The sequence below is a fragment of the Leptonotus elevatus genome, chromosome 1 (assembly GCF_054856555.1).
Source record: "Leptonotus elevatus isolate MCC_2025b chromosome 1, RoL_Lele_1.0, whole genome shotgun sequence".
Taxonomy (NCBI): Eukaryota; Metazoa; Chordata; class Actinopteri; order Syngnathiformes; family Syngnathidae; genus Leptonotus; species Leptonotus elevatus.
The window spans coordinates 47,686,545-47,698,916 of NC_141239.1; the positions used below are offsets into that span (position 1 = coordinate 47,686,545).

General features: G+C 37.2%; 1 pseudogene; it reads right to left on the reverse strand.

Annotated features, from left to right (window-relative positions):
- Positions 1–10,518: 10,518 nt before the first annotated feature.
- LOC147182684 (ras-related protein Rap-2a pseudogene) lies at positions 10,519–11,790 on the reverse strand (annotated as a pseudogene).
- Between the last annotated feature and the right edge of the window lie 582 nt (positions 11,791–12,372).

The following is a 12,372-nucleotide window of genomic DNA, read 5'->3' on the forward strand; positions in this document are numbered from 1 at the left end:
TTCAACAATAATGTTAATCCGACCGCTAACTAATGCTGGCTAATTTACTAGCTTGTAGCATGGCGCCATAGTAGCCACTTGTTGATGTACTGTAATTGTGTGTCAAGAACATTTTATGAAATAGTTTAAGATCCGAAATGTTCAACATTACCTGCTGACAAAAAATATACAGGGGTAAAATGTTTGTCCTGACTACAACTAGACTAAAATGTTGACAGTTATTGTTGACTAAAACTAGACAAATACAATGTTTCCATGGACTACAACAAAAACTAAAACGCTAGATTTATAGTCAACAAAAAATGGACTAAATAAAAACAGGTTAAGGTTGACTAACTGTGATAAAAAACTAACAATCGTGATTGAAACTAAACTAAACCTGAGACTAAATTTAAAAATGGTTGATAAAACTAACACTAGTCATGGGTGAGTTGGACGGCTGACTGGGCGAGAGGCGTGGTACACCCTGAACCCGTCGCCGTCTCGTCGCAGGAACCATAGAGTATTGGCTAACAATTCACAAAGGTTGAATTGAGGCAAATGTACTTTTCTTGTTTGTTTAGGATGATTCGTCAATTCAAGAAAAGTCCAGTAGTCTTGATTCAACCTTAGAGGATTATAACAATTCGGATGACTGAGAATCGACTGTACACAGACACAAAAGAAAACTGTTCACATTTACATTCACGCCAATGGGCTATTTCAAGACCTAAGTTAACCTAACATGCATTTTATTTTTTGAAAGTGGGAAGAAAAACATGCAAACTCAAAGCCCTGAGCTAAGATTCAAACACAAAAAACTCTTAAACGAACATTGTAAGCACCTGACATAAGTCTTTAATGTTACTTAGATTTGATCAAAGTAACATTAAATGATGTACCTTGTCATTGTTGATTTACATCAGATTGGGTTTGCACGGGGCCGAGCAGGATAATGGCTACGTCGGTTGGATAATTCCAGGTAAATTTAGCAGTGATAATGGCTCTCCATTGACTGCAATGAAAAGATTCTAAGTGCATAATTAAAATGAAGAACACAACCTCTGTCAGCTAATGTGGATAATAAATCATAGACAAATGATTTGTTTTTGACAACGCCGATCCTGCTACACGTCAAGGTGTTACAAATTGATGTAATGCAAAGGAGAGGAAGGTAAGGTTTTGATTTGTAATTGAACATATTGAGAAAGTACATGTGAAGTTTAATGGGCTCTTTGCACAAATCCACTACTGTTGGAAATCAGTCCTTGATTTCTGCGTGTTCAAATAAATTCAAAGTTGAAATCTGTGAACAAGTTTGCCAGCTTTTATTTCAGATTCTGAAAGACACTTGGAGTGACTGCTCAATCATGCAGCTCACCCACAAATGTGTCCTTCTCAAAGTTCATGCATGCATATATACACAAATGTACCCACCCCCTGTCATCTTCAAAAAAGTACCATTTGGTCTATCAGAACATGTGACATTTCCTGTCAAAACAAGTCTACACACCCCCTCTCCTTATCTCAGGACATGGAGCAAACACTTCCTCTGTACCAGTAACCCCCCTAACACCCCAGATAGAGCAGAGCCCCCAAGGGATGAAAGAGAGACTTTGATCTTGTTTTGTCAGCAAAGCGAAATACAATCAGGCCATCTCCCATTGAGTTATTTCAGTCTTTAACAGATGTGAGGTAAATTATTGTCTTCCTAGATAAACAATTGAACTCTGTAGCAGCTTCGCACCAGAGACTCCCGCATATCTGCCCTCTCATTTCCGACACCCCTTATTTAGATTAAGTCAGACACCTCACTTCCTTAGGGGGAAAGAAAACAGACCACAGTCTAACTAACATATGGGGAACAGTTTTACATATCTAACTAAAATCAAAAACACTTTGAAGAATATATATTGAAACAGAAAAACAATGTTAATAATCTAACACTACTTACTGAAATCAATACCATTCCTTCATTTCCTGTCTTTCATGATTGGACAAACTGATTAATCCAGGTGTGTCTGGTGATGAGTTATTAACATTGTTTTTTAGTTTTAATTTATATTTTAGCCGTTTTGGATTTAGTTGACTCAGTGTAGGCTCAATGAATTGTATTTTTGTCTGTGTTACTTTCATGAGGAAGGGCAACGAGTTCAAACATTTATTCGTTATCTAATGGGAGGGCCGGGATTCTGCTGTGTCGGAAGGGAGTCAGGCTTATTATTATTGTATTTTTTCTAATCTGATTTATACCCATGGGAACGGATTCTCTTGTATTCATTTAGTTGTAACCAGGTGTGTTGTGGGCTGACTTTTTATGAACCCTCTTTGTGAATAACTAATGATGTGGGCTGGAGAGAAGACACACATTTGAACAGAGCACTGCTTGGGTGACTTCATTTGTGTGATCAGAAGCTTCTGGTAATTAATACCTTTGCAAAGGAACTTCTTCAACAGAATCTCACCATTCAGTTAATTGAACACGCAAAGAGTACAATACTTAATATTGTCTACTCTAACAAATGGTGACCGCCGACGCTGAATTATAACGAATGGTCTCCTCCGTTGAACCGAACGGACGTGGAGCTAGATGCGGCGTTCAAGGACGGGCGGAACTTCTAGGCCTAAATAAATAAAGTACGGTAAGTGGAGACTGTTATCCACGTAGAAGAGGTTCTGTCTGTCTGGTCCGCTGCAACTGGTTTTTCGTCTCCCAAATTGTCTAAATTTTAAATGAGATCTGTGTGAACAAGTTATAGTTTGATGTCGTTAGAGAGTTGATAATTCCGACGATATTGAACTAAACACGTCGTGGAGTGGTGCGTTTAAAAGTGACGTAAATGCAGACTCGAAGAGATGAAGCTTTTTTGTACAGGAAGAAATAGCGGTTAATTTTTTGTTTTGTTTTGTTTTCGTCTCGCTATGAAGAATCCTTAGACCATAATATATATTGAATAAAAGGGTTTGCCGGATGACGTAAGAAGTCTTTCTTCTACTAAGGATCGCGAAGATTATGGTATGCGCTCTGCTTTTTTAGCAGTTTTGACCGGATTTGAGGACAAGTAACATAATTGTTCATGGCTCTTGGTGTGAAAGTTCTCGTACACGTAATATGTCTTTTATTTGAAAAAGCGCCTGTTTGAAATTGAACAGTATTGAGGGGTCCAGGTTGATTACAGCGATGATTGGATTTTTTTATCACTGTATTTGCAATCGAGAGATTACGTGTAACTTTTGTTTTATTTTGCTGGCGCTTCTACAATATGTAGTTTTGAGGTCAGGATTCCCGTTTGAAGTCCTTTTGTTCCACGGTTGAATTCGATGGTACGTGACAATTTCTTTAAAAAATAAGCGCCTTGCAGAAATTTTGCAATATATGGAGAACAGTTTAGCTCAGCGGGATTGGGTAACCGCTGTGTATAAACGAGAGGTCACGTAATTCTTATGTCTGTCTGTGTGTGGCCATATGTGTTAACATATTGAACTATTAATACTAAAAGTGAGACGTCACTGTGTTGAAACCGAAAGTAAACATCAAAAACTACAAACAAAAGGGAGGCGATTTCGACCCGGATATAGAATGGTTTGTCCTGAATGCGCTTCCGGTTCAGCGAAAAATAAAAGCGTCGATGAACAATGAAAAAACGAACTATGGATCGATTGTATATAAAGCTTTCGCTGGACAAAATGGTATGTCAGAATTTTGTATTTTCTTTGTTGGTAATGAAAAAAGGCTGAATTTGATGCTAAAATGACTCCAGCATTTGTGGAGCAGTTTACGGGTGGTTTGTTCGAAGTTACCCGTTTACTGAAATCACCGTATAAAACTGCGGTTTGAATGCTATAAGATTTGTAGACAACGAATTGATAGAATAACACCGTTTATTATTTTATAATGACTGAAGAGTGTGTGCGTATGCATTTGAGTGTGTGACCTAGCTTCTAAAAAGGTGGGGGCTATTATTGTTATTGTGTGTGAGAAATGTGCATATGGGGATTTTGTTTGTTTTTCTTCAATATTTTAACTAAGTTTGGTGTTGTTTTGTGTGAGATGATACTGTTGTGATAGTGGCGTTTGTTTTATTAATGGGAATATGATAAAATAGGTTTTGCGAGTTATAATGTTAAGATTCCTCCCTCCCCCCCCCCCCCCCGTTTCTAGGTTAGAAAAAAAAGGTGGGGGCTGGGCTGTGCGCTGTTAGCATAATGTGTCCTCGTAATGGGACTTTTTCTTTGTCAAAATGGTAAGAGAGGAATGATAAACAATATAAAATAAGTAATAGTATTTGAAAGATATTGTTGAGTTTTTGTAGAAGACTATTAAATTAGTGTTTTATTTTTTTATTTTTATTTTTTTAGTGACTGAGCTAATAGTCTTTATATTTTAATGATTGATGACGATGGTTAATTTGTTAACTTTCCCTTTTCGGGACAAATGAATAGAGAATAATGATAAAATAATGGCATTTTGTTTGAGCTATGTTGAGTTGATATAATTATGCCTACATCTGTATAGCTGTGGCTGGAAGTAAGATAGTTGAATAAGGAGTTATGAATGTTTTTGAAATTGACATGTTGATAATGATTTTTAATATTTGTTTTTTCTCTGAGTGTGTCATTTCAGAAACTGATGTTTGATTTCCAAGGCAGATGAGGGTTTGATGGCCTTCACTGATTACAAACTGCGAACGGGATGCGCCCCAGCTGCTGATACGTTGTATGGCTAGTAGCTATTTGAAGGGGTATTAAAAAAAGAAAAGAAAAAAAGAAATGAATAAAGAGGCTGTGTTTTTTACGAAACATTTTTGAGAAAGCAGGGAGTGAACTGTCTTGCTATGATCCCATATCCTCAGTCTGGCATTTTTAATGCATTGTATCAACGAGTGTGCATTTTTTTTTGATCAGGTGAGCTCTCAGAAAGACTGTGTGTCATCGGATCCACATTGCAGACTGCGTCTGAATGGATGTGGCAGAGATCAAAGGTCAAAAGCCGCAGAGCAACAGTCTTCTCGTCCTGTGCCTAAGAAAAACATGATGTTCACCTTCCAAAATGCCCAGTGACTGTGTATATGCCTCATTATAGTGACTTCTCCCCTATGGCTGTTTTGCATCCAGAGGAAATCTAAATGCCTGCTCTGAACGTTGCTGCCACAGCAGCCGCCATGCTGGCCAGGAATGAACATTGACAACAGCTGCCGTCCTGCCTTCTGCTGGGGGACTGGACTAAGAAAGTTGGTGGTCTGACTGGGATGCGACCCCAATCAGTAAAATGCTGCACGGTGTATGCGGGGCATTTTTAATGTGTTGGGTGGGGAGCTGTGATCTATAGCAAGATATTTCAGAAAATTGAAAACGACATATGTAAATTTAAAATGTGGGATTGAGAAAATTTATTTCAATCTATAGCCTACTAAATTTTTGCCTATCTTTTTGGGAGAATCAGTTTCTGAATTGGTACAATGGGAATTTTATTAATATGTTATGATATGATATATTTTTATTTTCCCCGTGAGGAACTTTTTTGGACTTCGTCCAGCTGCAGCTATAGTATAAAATAAATAATAGAATAAAATGAGTAGTAACAAGTAAAAGACTAACTAAGAGTTTGATGGCTAAGTTTGATTTTTTTTTTTAACAGCACTGTGATTTATAAATCCCAGAAATATTTTGTGTGCTGTGTTTTTTATGAGCCCCGCTAATATGTAAAAGATTAGAAGTTTGAAGATAATTTTTAGTTTGATTAAATCTAGGAAATGGTAGATATTTGTGAATTTTGTGTGATTTTATCCTCAGCCCCACTAATCTGTAAAAGAGGTGAGGTTGATTGGCAGTTTAAATAATTTTCGGGACTCTAGGAGGATTAGAGTAATATGGTTACCTCTATTTTTTGTGGTCCCAAAGTCATCATATATTAGTGTCTTAAGTTGTATTTGCTTATGCTCAGTTTTATAGTGTTTTGTAGCTCTTTTGTTTATCTCATAGCCTGATTTAGAGGGTTGAGTTATTTATGACGTTTTTTGAGTTATGAGGTCTCTATTTTGTCCTCCCTTTATCTTGACGTGTTTGAAAAAATCAGTGGATCTTTGTCAAATGAGGGAGTTTATGTTTAAGAATTTAACCAATGTAGACGAGTTAGAAAATTAAAATCAAACTTAAAAACGAAATTAAAAATGTTGTGGGGTATCGGCCTACACTCCAATTGACAGGATGAGTTTGAAAGTGATAATCCACAGTTTGAATATGAAGAAATCTACCAGAGGAAATCGATCGCAAAGTAAGTCTGAAGCAAGCAAAGACAATAATGCATATTCGCCGAATGAAGGTAATTATATTATATTATATCTTTTATCTCAGAATCACATTTGAAAAATGTAATGTTTGGAGCCCAGTGTTTGCGAAAGAGTATAGATAATATGAATATATGTGAGTTTTTACCAGCATGCCAGGATTCGGCCGGTCATGGGATTCTGGGAAGAGAATAAGAGATATGAAAGGCACAGTTATGCAAATTTAGAACAAATTTAGTCATGGTAAAAAATTACCTATTATTGAACAAAACCCATTTGAAAAATAAATATTTATAAGCTCTGTCTTATATTAATGAATGAGCGAATGTCATTCAATTCAATCAAAGGCTGGGCTCTATTTTAATGTCACAAAAATAGATATTTTCCTGTTCCAACAGCACAGGACCTACGGATCTTAACCAAATAACATTTATTAATCCCAACTAACAAAACTATCAGGGTTTTTTCCTCCAAATAAAATTTATGTGAGTTTATGAGAAACTAAAAATGAAAAGTTTCTGCACTCAGGAGAACGGCCCCAGGGGGTTGGTGAGGAAATCTTGTGCAGTTCTCTGCACAGAGGAAATTCCACATCTGGTCTACAAGGCTTCCGGAGACGTGCCAGGCTCGGCTATCTCATCAACTGATGATCATCAATCTTATCACCTCCGACCTGGAGCCACGTCAGCTGACCCAGTGATCGTTCTGGAGCGGCCGTTTCGACATCATTCGACACCGTTTGAGGACATCAGTCAACGGATCAAGTCAAGTGCCTTTTCTTGGGCAATCATTCCAAGAAGAGTCACATTTTTCGGGCAGAATAATCCCGTGACAAATCGAAGAATTTGGGTAGTCTACCCCAAATTCTTAAAGAAGAGACGAACTATTGCGACACTCTTTTCATTAAAAAAAAAAAAAAAAAGACCTTCAAAGAACTTCATCACAAGATGACTTCAAAGAACACATATTCGTCTGCCGATACATTGCGACACTTTTTAATGAACAACATTTTATGTTAAGTCTCACATATGTTATGCTTATTTTATTAAAAATCTTTTAAATGTATCAAATTGTTTTTTAATGTCATATGATTGTTAAACTATCTCCTCTTTTGCTAAAGGGATGTTTTAAGGATAATTATTTTTACCACATAACCATTGAAAAAAAAATGTTTTAATGTGTTGAGCTCTCAAGAGCTCAAATGAGGGAATGATGAGTTATTAACATTGTTTTTTAGTTTTAATTAAATATTTTAGCCGTTTTGGATTTAGTTGACTCAGTGTAGGCTCAATGAATTGTATTTTTGTCTGTGTTACTTTCATGAGGAAGGGCAACGAGTTCAAACATTTATTCGTTATCTAATGGGAGGGCCGGGATTCTGCTGTGTCGGAAGGGAGTCAGGCTTATTATTATTGTATTTTTTCTAATCTGATTTATACCCATGGGAACGGATTCTCTTGTATTCATTTAGTTGTAACCAGGTGTGTTGTGGGCTGACTTTTTATGAACCCTCTTTGTGAATAAATAATGATGTGGGCTGGAGAGAAGACACACATTTGAACAGAGCACTGCTTGGGTGACTTCATTTGTGTGATCAGAAGCTTCTGGTAATTAATACCTTTGCAAAGGAACTTCTTCAACAGAATCTCACCATTCAGTTAATTGAACACGCAAAGAGTACAATACTTAATATTGTCTACTCTAACACTGGCCATTGTCGTCGCAGACCTGGAAGGAAGACAAATTCAATACAAAACTTTGATTTGCAGGTTTTTTCTTCTTTCATTCTTTTTCTTTTCCTGTTCAGCTTTTTTATCTTCGGTTTCTTCGTGAACTCCATCTTAGGTGTGTCCGTCACAATTATTGCTTGCATTTTCTTTCTTTTTTTCTAATTCCAGATTTGTCACTTGTTGAGTACTCGGGAGGGTAAGCTTAAGCCTATTTTTTTTCCTTATCCCTGCAGATTTGTATCTCCTTTCCAACCAGACGTATGGTTTTACCCTCTTTTACTGCTCTTTCCAACTCCTCAAGAGTAGTTAAAACCCTGTCTGTCTTCTTTTTGTATCCGGTGGCATGATTCATTTTGGTTAAAAATTAAGAATGGCACACAGTTTTAGTGATCAAATGTAAGAATACAGTTTACAACAACAATAAAATGCAATAAAGTAATACAGAGTAAATAATCCTAATTGGCACAATTTCCCCTAAATTAGGATTATGTTTTAAAACAGTATCATGCTAACCATATAGATTCGTGACGTATATGTGCTTACCTCTCAAACCATGTGTCTCCCTTTTTGTGGTCACATGACTAACTTCTATGGTTTTTTAAATAACAGGGGTGGAATTGCTTTCCCCTTGGCACAAATGACCCCAATCTCCCCCATTAAAAGTAATGTCGTAGTGTAGGAATTGCATGTGATTGAATTGCGTGGAGGCATTACACTTCGTAGCAGCGAGGCTGCTGCCATCTGTTGGTGCACGGTGGATATGACAAACTTGTGTTGCTATAATCTAAAGGTCCTGCAGGGGGTAGACAATAGTGATTGAAAGAAAGCCTATATCTGCTCCATGCAGAATATTATTCAACAACTCAAAATGTGACTAAGGTATACCAATGTGAAAGGTGAGCAGCATGAGAGTTATTGTAATGTAGTGGTAGTGGTGTAGTGGTTTATTCCAAAACATTGTCTGTCACCTCCATAAAATTTACATATAATCCATGGTAATAATGCATAAAATTCAGAGACATGAACTGATTAAATTGTCCTGAGGAAAAACAAATATGTAACTAGCTGTATTAAAAAGTTCTGACATGTGGGCCATTGGTTTGATATCCCTGGTTTTAATGTTTGAAATCTATTTTTGTCTATTTATCTAGATTTTTTTATTTATTTTTTAAATAAGCATAACCGTTTCTTGCTGTCGGCCAAGTAGGCGGCTGTCTAGGGCCCCCAAGCCACCAGGGGGCCCCCAAGCTCTATAGTCTCTACCTAGCTCTGTCGTCTCTAGAACTCTGTAGTCTTACCTGAGGACGATTAAAATGTCCTGTCTTTATCTGTCCCTAATATTTGTTCATTACATCCCCTTTATCCTTAAATAATAAACATAGGATATAAATAAAATAAAATGTATGAGAATGATTGACAGCTACCCATCTACCTTTTCTGTTAGCGAGAGTACTAAAGAAAACAGATGCCGTAATGGCCTCAAAAAGTTATCTCAGCGGCGTGGGGGTGGGGGGGGGGGGGGGAAGAAAAAGGAAACTGAAGAAGAAAAACGGTCAAAGGATAAAAGTAAGGCACTTGTTGGTGATGGATAGTTGGATAGTTTTTATATAAAAAAAAAGTTGGATAGTTTTTATATAAAAACAGATTAATTGAAATATTCTGTATTACTGCAATATTACTGTATTTTCACTCATGGTCTATTTGCTTGATAACCTTTGCCATTTGCCCAAACACTCAAAAGCTGTTTTATTTTTCATTTTTATTTTTTTATTTTAACTGTAGTCTGTTTTGGTCATAAAATAGGGCCGGGTTAAAAAAATAATCGAATAATCGATATCGAATCGATTTTCCTATAAATTCTTTTTTTTAATTAATACATTTTAGGATTTCCTTGAAATGTGCCGTACACATGAATTTAAATGCATTTCCTTACACTTATGAAAGACCAGACTTATTGGACTTTAAGACAATTCAGAATCATTTTAACTTATATTCACAATTACTGAATTAGAATTATGAAAATATTTTCATTTCATCCTTGCTGATGTCAATGTTTGTGTAACACTAAAGTGATTATAACACGTACAGTGTTACTTTCATTAATAAACTAAATTATTTAATCAGTTACTTTATCCGCAAAAAAAATTTCCTTTGAAATGTTATGTTTGCGGAGTTTTTATCATGTCTTTCATAGTTAAGAATAATGGATTTTCCATTATTAATCAATATGGATTGAATTGACGTGAAACCAATCAAACTGAACTCTTGTGAGTGGAAATTGAATTGATTAAGGAAATTTGAATCGATTCCCAGCCGTATCATAAAGTGTCATAGATCTTAGAAGACCATCTAAAGGGTTAAGAATCTCTTTATTGTAGTTTGGCAAAATAGCCCCCCCCCCCCCAAACAGCATCTTTCTCAGGGCCCCCATGAAGGTAGAAACGGCCCTGAAAATAAGAAAATAGTATAGCTAAATGAATATAAGTAAAATTGCATTTCTTAGTTATTGTTATTGTTTTTATAATCTAGAAATAACACAAGAAAGTTACACTATAATTCAATTCCCAGACCCTGCTGCAAGACAAATGATGACCACAAAAGGGCAATATCAGACAGACAAGCTTCTGCTTGAGTTCTTCCATGGTGTCAATTCTTCATTTATAAAGAAGGTAACATGAAGAAATGCAAATGATAAATTATAGCGGCTTCATTTATCAACAAGAAAACTATGTTTATAGTATGAAATGAATGTTTTTACATTTGTAAGTGCAAATACAATATTTCAATTGTATGTGGGGAAAAGCAATTCACAAAACAGGATTTTGAACTCTTTACCATATAAGGACTTACACTGCAACGGGGCTGCAACAATTGGATATGGTTCAAGGTTTGTCCCTGGTGGTTGTATTTTATTTATGTATTCGGATATTTGATATGGGCATGGTACAAACATTGCACATAGTCCACTGAAGGCTTTTTAAAAGGTGTAATAGAAGACAAGCAGAAAATACAGAAGTTAATTAGTCCATATTTAAAGTCCTTGTCACATCCACCCGGTCAGCTACCCATCAATGAAGTAACCAGCATTTTTTTCCCAATGAATTTTCAAAATGCTCTCATTATACAGCATCACTTCATTAGGATAGGAGGCAGCTGTTGGCTTTGTTCATTTTAGGCATCTTGTCCTTCTCCTTGGGAAAGGTTTCCCTTCTGTGGCACAGCGTCGGGCTAAGCCAGCCGGGCAGGTTGGCTTGCTGCAAAAGCTCCCGGAAAACCTGTAGCACGTTAATGTTGTCTTTGGCTGATGCCTCCACAAAACTGTTGTTCCAGTCCAGCTCCACCGTTGAGACCACATCCTCACTCGTCACTTGCCGCTCGCTGCGACAGTCAATCTTGTTTCCTATCACCACAATGGGCGTGAACTTGTCCTCCTTGACCTCCAGAATCTCATCGCGCAGGCGCTTGACCGCCTCCAGGGATGCTGGGTCGTTCACCGCGTAGACCAGGGCAAAGGCGTCGCTGTTCTGGATGGAGAGCCTTCTCATGGCTGGGAAAGAATAGCTGCCGCTGGTGTCCATGATGTTGATGTTGACTTTGACCCCCCCGACCTCATACTCCTTTCTGTGGAGCTCCTCCACTGTGCGGTGGTGCTTGGGCTCAAAGGTGTCCTTTAAGAAGCGCTGGATGAGGGCTGTCTTGCCCACACCGGCTGCTCCCAAAAACACCAGTCGCACATTTGTCCTCTCTTTTTCTTCAACAGACATGCTGGCTGAGTTACTGATCTCTTGGTAAAAGAAGCCCTGCGATCTTTGGAGTGTATGAAGCCAGACAATCTGCACGCTCTATTTATGTTCACACACGTCTGCCTTCCTCCTTCTTCCAACCAATCGGGAGAAAGCTGCTCATGTGATATCGGACCTCTATCCGTCTAAAAACAGAGTCAACTTATGTGACTCTTTTACGGATGCATTGTTTGAAGAAGAAAAAACAAAACTGTAGTTCTATCAGGATTTTCTTTTCTTTTCTTTTTTACAGAAAAGAAAAAGATAAAGTCTTCATTATTCAAAACATGTGGACATCAGAATTTGATCATAACAATACAGTAAGGGCCTTTTGTGTCTACCAAATGGTCTGAAAATCATAACAAATAGTTTCTTGCGATTATTAACAAAAAAAGCATATGTTTGAGTTAACATGTATTTGTGTAATGTTAATAACACGAGAAAGTATTTCCAGAGCCATACATGCATTTTCTATATGGCTTATACTGTAAAGGTGCATAGGGAGCTGCAGCCTCTCAACTCAACCTCTTAACACACTAGACTCTGAAGCAACCTTTTATGCCTATTATGGTCACAATTCCTGTAAAAATTTAG